Source organism: Zootoca vivipara, chromosome 5, assembly GCF_963506605.1.
Source record: "Zootoca vivipara chromosome 5, rZooViv1.1, whole genome shotgun sequence".
Classification (NCBI taxonomy): domain Eukaryota; kingdom Metazoa; phylum Chordata; class Lepidosauria; order Squamata; family Lacertidae; genus Zootoca; species Zootoca vivipara.
In genome coordinates, this window is record NC_083280.1 from 60,539,636 (window position 1) to 60,553,419 (window position 13,784).

Here is a 13,784-nt window from a genome sequence, read left to right on the forward strand (position 1 = left end):
TCTGGCTGGCCACTGGGATAACAGGGTGCTGGACTAGATGGGCCATTGGCCTGCTCCAACAGGCTCTTCTTCGTTGCACTGCAAGAGTTGGATGAGATTACATCTTTATACCAGTTGGTGTCTGTCCTGGATCTGAATTGAGTTTATGTTATTTTAAACTGTTTTTATATTTAAAGCTGTTGTTTTTAAAATTGTGTTTATATTTAACTATCTTCATATATGTAACTTTTATATACACCATTATATTGTAAATTGTTTTGAGATGCACCTTGGGAAGTGATTCATAAATGGAATAGAGACCACCCAGAACAGGAAACTGGAACTGTTCTCAATCTGTAAAATGTGGTAGGGTTGTTAAGAGGTTCTTGCTGAAACAACCCTTGGTCACAGTCTTAAGATCATTAACTTGGGAGAAAGCTCCAATGAACAGAATGAGAATTATTTCTGAGTAGCATTGCTCTGCTGATCATTCTGTAGCAGACAGAAGCTACCACTTTGATCAAAGCTACATCTCTGGATTCTCCCTACACATTCCTATAAATGGGTCAGCGGTAATGATTTTTTACTGCTCCTTATTTGCTTACTCATTTATTGGAACTGTATAGCCACCTGTCAATAAGCATTCTGTGGGTAGATTAGCACAAAATATTTTAAAAAACCACAAGTAGCGATAATAATTAAGTTGATTGATCTGGATAATTTGCTAGCTGATTTTGAAATAAAAATTTGCCACTAAAACTTTTAGTTGAATCCATATATTTATGTGAAATAATTCAGTCAATGACAGTAACATTTACAGTGCAATCATATGGGTATCTATAAAGAAGCAAGCCCCATTAAGTTCAATAAGGCTTATTTCCAGATAAGTATAGAGTTGCAGCTTCAGTCTCTGTTCTCTTACTTCAAAAAGTGAACATTTTCTGGCTTGCAGAATCTTAGAAGGCATATTAGATGGAGCAATATATACTCATATATGTGCGATGGATGTGCTGACAAACAGTGTAGGGAAGTCCATGCATTTTACATCACAATGAAGCTTATTCCACAACAGCTTGTCATGTAAGTTTATGGAAAATCACCAGTGCAATGAATGTTTAATGATGGAATCCATTTTTCAGGCTTCACTTGTAGCTTGTAGTTTTTATTCAAGTCATGTTTTCAGTGGCTTCCATGCAATGGTCTTAATCCAGCAATGGCTGGTGCATGCAGAGGAAAACATTTCCATGTAGAGACTACCCTGTCTGCGTTCACAAGAAGCTGAGGGAAGTGTGAGTTCCTTGCAATCAATATCTATCAGAAAAGAGGCCTGACTAGATATCTGCTGCTACAGTTATGGAATTCCTTCATCATCAATCCCTCTTTCCCTTGGGATAGAGGATTGCGGTCCAGTTATCCCCAAAAACCAGTGTTCTTCAACTTCAGGTTCCCTGACATTGTTGGACTACAACTCCCACCATCTCTGACCATTGGCTAAGTTGGTTATGGATGATGGGAGTCGAAGTCCAACAAGATCTGGGGGACCAAGGTTGAAAAACACTAGTCATAAATCAATGGCAGTGTGGGAAGAAAAAAAAAGCTGAACTTTGAATAGTTATTTACTTGCTACCAGATGTGAAAGAGCTGACTGATGTGCATATGAGCGGAAGATTGCTCATTATTAAAATATGCAAATCATATGTTTAATATTGTCCTCCTAATGATTCATTAGAAACATATTAGGATTCTTAACACAGTGAACTGCTTTGGCACCATAGCAGGACACATGCATCTCGATACTTCAAATAGTCTTGTGAAAAGTAACATGCCACAAAAATAGAAAGACATGTTATTTTTCAGCATGTCCCTGTAAGTTACCTGGATCCCTACATTTTGCATACACTTTTGTATGTGTGATGCTATTAGTATCATGGAGGCCAAATCTGTGGCTACAGATAAGGCCGGTGTGCATCTAAGTTGTGAGGATGAAGGATGAAAAAAGTGGTCCAAGGTTGAAGTGGGGAGGGAACAAGAATTCCAATACATGCTGATAAATGGTCATGCTTGTTACCACGTGGGGCTGAGAAACAATCCCCCCATCACACCGGTTCACACATGAATGTGCAGCAGTTACCTGATTGTGTGACGTGGCTCCTGTGGGGGGAAATGCGTTTGATTGGCATGGAAAGAAACCTCTGTCTGACTCTGTGGTGAGTGATCTGTGATGGCTTAATCACACATATAGGTCATCAGTTGATGCTACCGTCAACAAGGGATGTATACGCATGTGTGAAGAAGCCTGTAGTAATCCTTACAAACCCTCTGTCTGTCGCTCCAGGGTAGGTGAGCATTTAAATTCCAGTACTGGAGATGAGGCTATGAGTCTGAGAAAACAGTAACTTGCCTAAGGCTACTGGGAGAATTTATTACTGAGAGATAAACCGGACACTAATCTTACATGAAAACCAGTCTGGGCCTGCCGATTCAGAACTTTGAAGGCTCTCTTCCTGGCAGACAGGAGGGGGTGACGTTGTAACAATGGGAAGGAAGAACCATGGCTCTGCTTTCTTCTCCTCCTGTTATCTCTCTCCAGTTAATTGTCCTCAGCAGTTTAGAATGGTGGGAGCAAAGAAAATCAAATTATAAAATCAGGGGTGGGGGTGGGGTAAGGATAACGGCTTGATGAGTTGCTGCTGGATTATGCGATGTGCATTATATAAATTTTAAGCAATGGACTTATGGTTCCCTACACAGGAGAAACAGACCAGGAGGCTTCTCTGAGCAATGTGCAGTGATAACTACTGTGACTATAAGTCTTTCGCAGGCACTGCAGGCAGTTCAAAGGCATTGCCCCACCAACCTCAGGTTTCCCTCAACTAGTCCCCTCCTGCCTGTCTTTATACTTAGCACCAGTCTCTGGCTATCAGCTTCCTCCTCAGTCTCAGTGTTGCCCATGCAACAAAAATATGGAAGAAACTAGAATTAGCTGGCTCTGGCTTCACCTAAAGTTGGGACTCCCTGCCTTTTGAGAGTCCCAATAAACACTGGCCACCACTGACTAGGACTCTTGTAATCAAACACCGATCTCAGAATGGGACCGGAAGTTCTGGTGAACAATTCAAATGTTGCCTTGGTCAGTGTGTCTGTCTGCACCTTCATATGAGGCTTGGGATAGGATGTGCAGCTGTAATGTTACCTCTTAGTCCAGCACAGTTTTGCCTTCCCATCTTTTGCATAATGCCAAATTGGGATTTTGGGGAAGATGGAAGGTTGCTTATTGTCAGCATGCTGATTTTAAGCATAAGAACACATATACAATTGTTGTAAGATGAGCATTTTAATTCAGTATCAATGAAATTATGCAGGGAGGGAATGTAATTATGAAATGCTAATTACAATAGAAAAAGAGGCCAAATCATGTTGACTCTCATTCTGCTTAGTGGGACAAAATACTTATGAATTTGTGCCCTTAAAGACAACAAAGGAGCTTCCAAAGCCTGACAATTTCTGTTCCAAGGGCAATTGTGAATCTGGGCACAGCTAAGCTTTTCAGGCTTTCTTGCAGAACCATAAAAATTGGAATTATAGCCATAAAGATCAGTATTACAAGGAGGGGGAAAAAAACAGATTTTCTGCTCTACGACTGAAGCACAGACCCATAGTCTTATTAAGCAAACAACCATAGGAAGGGAAAAAAGGATCGATGGAACTTAAATTCATGAACAATATATTCAGGGTGAATTAGCCATTTATGTGTATAGGAAATTATTCTGTCTGGGTGCAGCCCATATCCTACTGAAGTCAAGGGCAAAACTCACATTGATTCTAATTGACCGGGCACTTTATATTAATTTCATTTTAAAAATAAACCAGCAGTACTGTAATTCTTTAAAAAATACACCATTTTCCTGCAGGCTGTTATTTGAAAGCAAGTTCATCCATAAATCTTTATTTGCTTCCAAAATCAGAAAAGGCATGTCATCTGCTTTTGCTTTACTGTGTGACCTGATAATGCTTCAAAATGAGATACTGTTAGGAAAAATAGTTTTTAGTCTCCTTCTGGCTCAGGTAATATGTGAAGTAAATTCAAACAAATGGTGATTGAATAGGGATCCTCAGGGAGATCATTGTAGTCAAATGGGGATGTATGTGTCAATAAGAATGCTATGGTTCTGGAGGGGCCAAATAGTTGTTATTTCAACACCTTGCCCAAATGACAAAACCATCCATCCACCCTCTATAATCCACAATGCAATTTGCCAGAAGTAGAGATCGCACACACTACAGAGATGCACACTATGAACAGATCTATCCTGTGACAGAGCAAAACCAGTGTGACAATATATTTCTTAACCTGGACAAAAGCAAAGTGTCCCTACACCCAGTCCATGTACAAAAGTCAACTAGACTGACAGTTAACTCTTACTAGAGCATTGTCCAAAGTACCAAAGTTCCTAAGTGAACAGGCTACCTTACAGGTACACATCCAGCTCTATCCTCCAACACCTTGCTGCTTATTTCCCACCGACCAACATCCATCATCTGATAGTGACTGTCTCACTCTGCTATTGGTAGGGATCCTACTGTAACTATAATTTTAGGCCACTGGGAACTTCTTTGTGAAGAATTCTCTATCCTGCTGATATTAATTTCATTTTTTCTTTTATAGGGTAGTCAAAATTTGATACCTGTGTTGATAATTTTCGAAACACTCGAGGAGCGCATTCCTTCTAGTATGCCATTGGCTCTGAAAGCTATGATTTTGACTGCCATTTAGCAAACAACCTATTCTGAACAGCGGCATAGGTAGCTGCCTGGCTGTCCAGGGTGGCAAACCTAAAGGCACCCCGCCAGGGGGATGGGGTGTCCGTCACACATCACAATGCATGCGCGCACAGGAGGGATGCGCTGTGGTGTGTGGCCTCCCCCTCTGGCCCTCCCTCCGCCCATCTTTACCGCACTCAAGGTGGTTCTCCTCACAGCCAGTTTGTGCTGGCTCCGCAGGGGCTGGTCCTGCTCGCCTGCCACCTGGCTTTCTTCAGGGCCATCTTGGAGGCAGACGAGGGCTGTGCTGCCAGCGGAGGGTGGCTCCTCCGGCAGGGAGGAGACGCTGTGGAGGAGTTGGGCTCGGAAGGTGCTGGAGCTCTATCCGCAGCGCACCCCGGCTGTCAGAGGTGGTCATCCCCCGTCCAGCCTGCTGCCCCCTGCCCAGCCTGCTGCCCAGGGCGGCATGCCCCCGCCACCCCCATTACTGCGCCTTTGCTTCTGCAGGAGATGCCAGGTGGAAGTGATCTCTGAACATGAGATCATTGTTTGTACCTTGGAGCATCTCAACAAATCATTTTGACTGTGTGACAATGTCTCTTTAGAAAATTAAAATTGGGTTGTTTAAAAGAGCTGGATCTTATTTTCTAAGCCGCAAGTGGCTTGAGACCCTAATTACCTACATCCCTTCTTACCTTTCCACCTGCTTGTGTTATTCTGGAAGTGTCTCCTGCATCAGGAATGAATCGGATCAAGCAGGGAAAGAGCTGTTTCAGCTTTGGTGGCCCAGTTACATAATAATCCTTCCCAAGGATACTCATCTCATCTGCCACCCATATTGCTATCTTTTTGGCACAAGGCAAAATAAATTTTATTTATAGGCAGAGCAATCCTACAGGAGCAAGTAGTTGTGGTGGCATGTACTGCAAACCCAAAGTCCTGCTGGGCTCACAGCAGCAACAGAGACAATATGGGTTGCATGTGCCATTTCCACCTTCCTTTAAAAAAATTCCTCCCATTGGTCCCAGGATCAGCATATTCCACCCCACCCCAATTCTGGGAATATGTTGAGTAAATGGAAGGGCTTTGGATCCAGTGGATCAAAAAATCTCTTAATCTCAATCCATCCCATCATCATGCTCCTTTTTTGGTTCATTCCACCAACACAGAATGTCCTGAACCCTGGTGTAAGTCCCCAAAGTGCACACAGTCCCAAAAGTAATGCTAGAGAGGAATCAAACAGTCCAATGGTCAAATACAGTTTCAGGTCCAATGCAGCGAGGAAGCTTCAAAGTAAAACAATAAATCCAGGTTCCTACCTCCGAAGAAGATCCAGGATTGTAATCCTACAGCCAGTTCCAAAAGCATGGTGCAGCAGAGTTCCCAAGACAGCCAAGCCATAGTCCATCAATGGTGAAAGTTGAACAGACACCGTCACTGCCTTGCTTCTATTTTATTCCTCCCAAACATACTTGATGCACCTGAGCTTGCTCTAGCTGAGTAGCTGTGGCTCTCCTCTTAATGAGGCATGTGATTCTCACCTGCCCTGAGCTTAATCACCTCCTCCCAGCCCTAGAAAGTCCCATGATCTTCACTTGATCAACTAGTAAGTTGGGCTGTGTTATCTTGCCTGCCTCAATCTCTTAAGGTGTACTTTCCATTGTTCCTAATTCTTCAGAGTCCACCACAGAGACTGGGGAATCTCTGGTTCTGGTGTCCACTTCCCCTGGCTCCCATGAACCAATGGCATTGCCATTGATGTCCTCTGATGTCCCCAACCTAAGTCCCCAACCTCCCCTTCCCCATCTTTATCTTGCCCTCGTATCAAGGTACTCGCAGGGGTTCTATTTCCCTTCCTTGGTGTCCTGCCAGTTAATGACAGAGAAAAGGAGTGGGACAACAGTAGCAGATCTTTCCTCAGGAGATGGGGCGAGGTGTCTCAAGTTAGCTCATCCTTTCCAGAGGTGGACCTCCTTCTCCACAAAATCTGATGGACTCTTAAATGCCCTCCCAGGGACAGGACTGATCGCTGAGGCATTTTAGGTGCTGTTCTTTTGGCTTTTACCTGCTTTTAAAAATTGTTGTACATGCTATTTTTGTTGTGGATTTATTTTAATTATGTGCTCTTTTTATATTTCATTGTAAATCATCCTGTAAATGAGTTTCAGTGAATGGCCTTATACAAATATTTTAAACATATTAATAAGCAAGCATCACCTTTTCCGTAATTGGGAGTATGCTTTATGCAAAACATTCCTTCTCACTTTCCTTATCATTAAGATTAATTAAAATCTATAAATTTAAATACCATATTGCATACATCTTCAAAACTCACACCAGAACCAATCTGAATCACCAAGATCAATCTGTTATACAATTAATTTCTCTAGCAACTGTTGAATGCCTAATGGCATTGTCAGCATCAAAATCATATAAAATTCTACACATTCTGTTAAATTTTTCATTCTTAGCTATAATACTTGCCCTTATTTTGCTCTTACTTTAATTCCCAAGGCCCAAAGAGTATGCCTGCTGTATTCTACATCAACAACTCCCTGAAAGATACTGATCTTTGTCAACTGAATGCCCCAAGGGTAAGAACCATATGTCTACTTCCTGCAGACTGCTACTCTGATCTTTCAGTCATGAAATCATGTTTTTAAAGTATATTAAACTAACAGCCTTATAATGGCACTAATCAGGAATTCTTTTTTTTAAAAAGTTCTGTTTTGAAATCAGTGGTTAAAATCAGTGGTTAGATTAGTGCAGTTTTGAAATTTCCAGTCTGCCATCTTGATTCAAAATTGCATCCAATTGTCTCCAAACATAGTTGGAAACAGGCTCCTTGATCTCAGGAATAATCATACACAATTTGGTTAAAATCAGTGCCATTTTGAATGATTTGGTCTACCATCTTAATTCTTGATGGTGGTGTCGAATCATATCCAAGCACAGACAAAAACTGCTCTTTGATCTAAGAAACCATCTTGCAAACTTCAGTGTCCAAATGCATAGGGGATAGACCAGGCATCCCCAACCTGCGGCCCTCCAGATGTTTTGGCCTACAACTCCCATGATTCCTAGCTAACAGGACCAGTGGTCAGGGATGATGGGAACTGTAGTCCAAAACATCTGGAGGGCCAAAGGTTGGGGATGCCTGGGATAGATAACTTTCCAAAATATATAGTACTGTAGATTCTTTTTTGTTTGTTTTTTTCCCCCCAAAGACCTAGAATGTAAAATAAACATGAACTGTTACTATGAACTAGAAGCGATGGGATAAGTTGGATAGTGGTTTGGATATGATCCTGAGTAATAAAACATTCTGCAACCGGTCCAATTAATACTAATCAGCATCTGAGGAGACAGGACTTTAACTTTAATTATGAGAGGAGTAGCATAATGATTTTAAGCCTATCTTGTGTCTAATAATGTATAAAGGAAAACTCTGGCACACCTATTATACACGTTCAATATATATATTAAAAAACCCTTGGAGCTTTCTTATATTTCCCTGCTACACTTTGCTGCCTAAGAAACACTGGCTTAAAAACTAATCTGTATCACAGTTGGTAACTTCGATAAAAAAGCACATGAAAAAAGAAAGGGAAGGGAATCAATTGGAAGCTAGATAGAAAACACACAGAGAGAATAGTGAGTTCCTGCTTTTTACTTTGTGGACAGTTATCTCATTGTCAGGTAAGGCTGAATCAAAAGCAAATTGCAATTTCAAACCGTTGGCAACTGGTAAGCCTGCAGTGTGTGTGTGTGTGTTTAAATTATTCTACTTTGTGTAGTACAGAGCACAGCCAATGTGAGACAACATAATCATCATAGTCATTGCCAGTGTGTCATCTCCCCATGGTAGCATGAGCCCCCCATTAAGATTTTGCTTTACATCTTAAAGTGTATGTTAAAAAAAACTCTTCAATGAAATGTGAAAAATGGAAGCTTACAGCAAAGTATAATAGTTGAAAGATTAGTAGAGCTTTTATCCAATATTACAAAGGCTTTGCCTCCCATTGCTGGATAATTAACTTCAGTGTTAAAAGCATGTGTGAAGTGAATTGCGTCAGATGCCAAAAGTGTAGCTCAAGGCTTTACATTTGTAGGGCTTGCATAGGCTTCAAACCAATACATTAATCATGTTGCTGACTGGCTTTGCTCCTTATTCATTAAAACAAGAAGAAGAAGCTAGAGATCTTGGGTAATTTATTGCTGAAAAAACCAACAATAAATGGCAATTATTTTCAAGAGTAAGGGAAAAGAAAGATAATAAGAAACATTCTTAAATATGTAATGGTTTCTTTCTTTCTTCTTGACTCTATACTACAGGGGTTGGGATGCAGCAGAATCCCAAGGGATGTGGCAAAAAGTGGATGGAGCAATAGCATAATTCCTACCTTTGTGCGAGAAGCATTGTCACAGGTCAAAAACAGAAGACACACCTGTCCACGCAAGGCGTTGGGGGAGAGCATGGATGATTATTTCGGATGCTGATGCTACATCATTTCTTCTGACTATGTGTATGTCATGTGATTTTCAATTAATTGGGCTGTGATATTGTACCCTTTTATTTTATTATTTAAAATCAACTTTATTAAGATTTTGTAAAATACAAACATAAAAACATATAATTTTTTTTTATAATTCTTATACAAATACAAATACAAATCATAAATACCTATGAAAGGTGGGGGAGAAAAGAAAAATAAGAAAGAAAATTTTAAAATGACTTCCAATCATTTGTATATCGCTTCACTTAATAATTAAACCTAACTTTGCTATTCCTTATCTCAACTGAATATAATAAACAAACAAATACTTCATTCCCCTCACGACATTGCTGTAAAGGTAAAGGGACCCCTGACCATTAGGTCCAGTCGTGCCCGACTCTGGGGTTGCGGCGCTCATCTTGCGTTATTGGCTGAGGGAGCCAGCATACAGCTTCTGGGTCATGTGGCCAGCATGACAAAGCTGCTTCTGGTGAACCAGAGCAGCACACGGAAACACCATTTACTTTCCCGCTAGAGTGGTACCTATTTATCTACTTGCACTTTGACGTGCTTTTGAACTGCTAGGCTGGCAGGAGCTGGGACCGAGCAATGGGAACTCACCCCGTTGCAGGGATTCGAACCGCCAACCTTCTGATCAGCAAGCCCTAGGCTCTGTAGTTTAACCCACAGCACCACCTGTATCCCTGCATTGGCCTTATACCCTGCTACCTACTACCTACTACCCGCATAGGCCTTAGACCCTACTTATATACCTATCCGTGCTGTTAAATATCCCATTGGGCCTTTTCTTCAGGTGCCCCCCCCCCTCATTCTAAAGTATGACACTCATTCTCTGTGTTTATGTGTACCAGAACCTGGATTTCTGAAATATTGTTTTAAATTTTCACTTAAATGTTCCTTTCTGCTAGAGCATAGGTCCAAACAAACAAGACATCAAAATTGCTCACTGAAGACACCCAGAAGGAGCAAAAAGAAACTTCTTCTGGCAACCATTATCTGTAAATGTACACACTAAAAATAAAATGTCAATGCCTATCTAATCAGCTGCGTATGAATAGATATTGGATAATAAAAAAAACCCTGTTATCTGTGTTTTTTCATTATCTAACAAAGCTTTCTGCAGATGTTGGCAGACACTCTAGGAGAAAAGAAAAGGTGTGGACAAGCAGGCTGAAACAAAATAGTAAGCCTTTAAATGTTTAACTCTCCCACTGAATTTTTCATGTTATAGGGAGTACTCTTATTACCTGTCTCATTAAATACTGCAGATAAAAAATAATGAGAGGGCATTAAGTTCAGAACAAGGAACTGGTGTGGTGCATGGCTTCAAAATGATGGTGTTACACAAAAAAAGATAACCCCCATCATTTTGTATTATTATTATTTTTAACTTAAATTCCCCTCTTTTAAAATAAAAGCTATGGGGAAGAGTAAATTCATGCCCAAAGGCATGTCACTGATGGGAACTGAGACACTGGTGTAAATGAGAGCTACACTTTATCAGTATTTACAGAGCAATCCTTTGCACTGGGCTGGGGGATGGTTTTGATTTGGTGGCATTATCCCTCTGCCTGGCCCTGCCAGCCTGCAATGTAATAATGCCGGCATCACAGACTTAAAGTTCCCCATTCTACCCACCAGGGATGGGGCTGACTGTATATTTTTATTTTGTTTTTAATTAATGTTTCCATAGGCCCCTCACTGTGATGCCAAAAGGTGTTTTCTGCAGGCCCCAATATCTTACCCATATTTTCTTTTTTAATGAACAATGGGTCACTTAAAACAATGACTTAGAATAGTCTAGGATGGCTGATGGAAAAGCCTTGAGTCAGCCTTGAGAAGTGCAATTCTCACCACACGGACATTGGCACTTTGGTCACACTCGCTGCGTGTGCCCTGAGAGTTGACCATGGGCCAGTGGGGCCTTCCACCCAGAAAGGGTTAGCTACTCCTGCTCTACAGATAGACCTAAAAATGTATCCAAAAGCCAATCCAGGGAGAAAAGGCACTGGAATGCCTCTTCACATGTCCTTTTTGCCTGATATAGTTGATAGGGACGTCTGGCCTGATTGAGACATTTTCTTAAGTATGTTGGGTCCAAGGCATTAACTAAATACTGTGGGAAGTGATAAGTTGATTTGTTATTCTTGTCTATTTTGGGGAGGATGAACCATAGCAGAGTATTTACAAAGCTAAGTGTTTGGTCAATAAGTGTCCTGAAGATTTGCTTCCACTTTAAAGACAGTCAAAAATATTTGCTGACAGTTATAAAGTCTCGATGCTTTTGGAAAAACAGCTTAGATGTTATATTTTGTAAAGCTGAAAGACATTATTTCAAAGATGCTTTTAAGAGTTTCCTTCCAGAAGATTGTTATGCTTTCTTTCTTTTGAAGTATTGTTGTTCCGTAATAAAGGGCACGGTGCTGCCTTCAAGTAATATCCCTCCCGCAAGTTTTGTCAGGCTTGAGTTTCTCCCACTTTCCTTCCAATTGCTCAATTTTCACTTGGATGAAATCCTTGAAACTAAACATAGCCATTAGAACTGTGTCAGGTTACAATTTGTTATGAAGTCCGATAAAGCAATAGTTCCTCCCCTCCACCTTTTATTATCATGTGCCACAATCTTTGGAGTCTATGGCTTCCTGTTCTCTGTAGTGTGGGAACTGCCTCCAATATGTATGGAGGGCACACAACACTTAAAGCTTTAATGGATTTGTGGCAACTGGAATATCACATACAAACAAAACTCACAGTGCCTGCAATGGAATTTGCCTTATAACAAGTCAGGCCATTGGTCCATGTAGCTCAGTACTGTCAAAACTGGCTTTCAAACCTACAAGGAGATGCCAGGGATTGAGCCCGGGACCTTTGACAATCAAAGGAAATGCTCTACCAATGAGCTATTGCCCTTCTCCATCTGAAGAAGAAGAAGAGTTTGGATTTGATATCCCGCTTTATCACTACCCGAAGCAGTCTCAAAGCGGCTAACAATCTCCTTTCCCCTCCTCCCCCACAACAGACACCCTGTGAAGTGGGTGGGGCTGAGAGACTTCAGAGAAGTGTGACTAGCCCAAGGTCACCCAGCAGCTGCATGTGGAGGAGCGGAGATGCGAACCCAGTTCCCCAGATTACAAGTCTACCGCTCTTAACCACTACACCACACTGGCTCTCAGTGAGGCATTCTGCCCAAATATCTGTTACTATACTCAGCGAACCATTTATCCAATTAGGCTTCATTCCACCCTGAATCAAAGTGCCTGAGGCAACACAATCTTGAAAAGTGGGATTGAGTCCTGATGACTCAGATTCTGTGACTAGCAGGGCCATATTACCAAAGCAAAATGCAGCTTTGCAACAACAACAACAACAACAAGTGACTATGGGCTGATGAGACATGAGCATATCCAATTCCCATTTTCAAACACTGATGAATTTAGGGTCCAGTGTGCCACACTTGGGGGCACCTGACACAGGCTCATCTTTTCAATGCCTTGAAACCAGCAGAACATATAGTTCATATCACTTCTAACACCCATTCAACACACCATATGCAATGAAGTGATTGCAATATCATAGGCAAAATCAGGCACCATGTTACCATGAGGTACTTTAAAAGTCATGAGATTAGTAAGCACTCTCATTTTACCATAAAGTAAAAACAGAATGCTTTAAGTGTAATATTTCAAGTGTTCCAAATGTGGATTCAGTTTTCATTAATTTAGAGTGTTCTGGAACTTTGTAGAATTTTGTAGAACCTTCCAGAATGTTAAAATTACATTTTCCCCAAAGCTCTCAGCATTGTTCTTTATTAGCCAAACATATCATGTGAAAAGCATACTTGTGTCATTCCTAAGAACTAAAAGTGGGAAGGGTGCTGAAGAAACTTCTTAGCTAGGGATGACCTTGACACCAATGCTCATTTCTTATTTTTTACTGGACTAAAACCCCTTCCAGATGGGTGTTCTATTGTGGGTGTATTCCGCAACATGTTCTAGATACAATATAATAATGCATTCTGCAATGTTTCACCAATGCTATCAAATTATTGCTGTCCAGAAGTGCTATAAAAAAAGAAAAGTGGTACAAAAATAAGCCAGAACATTTGCAGTATACAATTAATTCGTTCCAGAGGTCCTTTCTTAACCTGAAACTGTTCTTAACCTGAGGCACCACTTTAGCTAATAGGGCCTTCTGCTGCCGCCGCGCTGTGCAATTTCTGTTCTCATCCTGAGGTAAAGTTCTTAACCCAAGGTACTATTTCTGGGATAGCAGAGTCTGTAACCTGAAGTGTTTGTAACCTGAAGCATTTGTAACCCAAGGTCCCACTGTAAAAGGTTTTGGGATTTCCTGATTTTTTTTCGAAGTATTGAAATTTCAGAAAGAATCAACAGGATATTCACCGAATGGAAATGAAAGTGTAAGTGTCCTTCAAATTTTGTGGGTGCAAATAATGCTGAAAGTAGAATTGTGCACAGATACTCTAGCAGCATCATGAGCACAAATATTCATGGATGTGCAATAACAAAG

At 41.0% G+C, this 13,784-nt stretch overlaps 1 protein-coding gene across 1 annotated transcript in view; it reads right to left on the bottom strand.

Moving 5' to 3' along the window:
- The window catches only part of TCERG1L (transcription elongation regulator 1 like), a 158,323-nt gene that overhangs the window by 88,907 nt on the left and 55,632 nt on the right, over nucleotides 1–13,784 (bottom strand). The gene's annotated exons all lie outside the window — the stretch shown is intronic.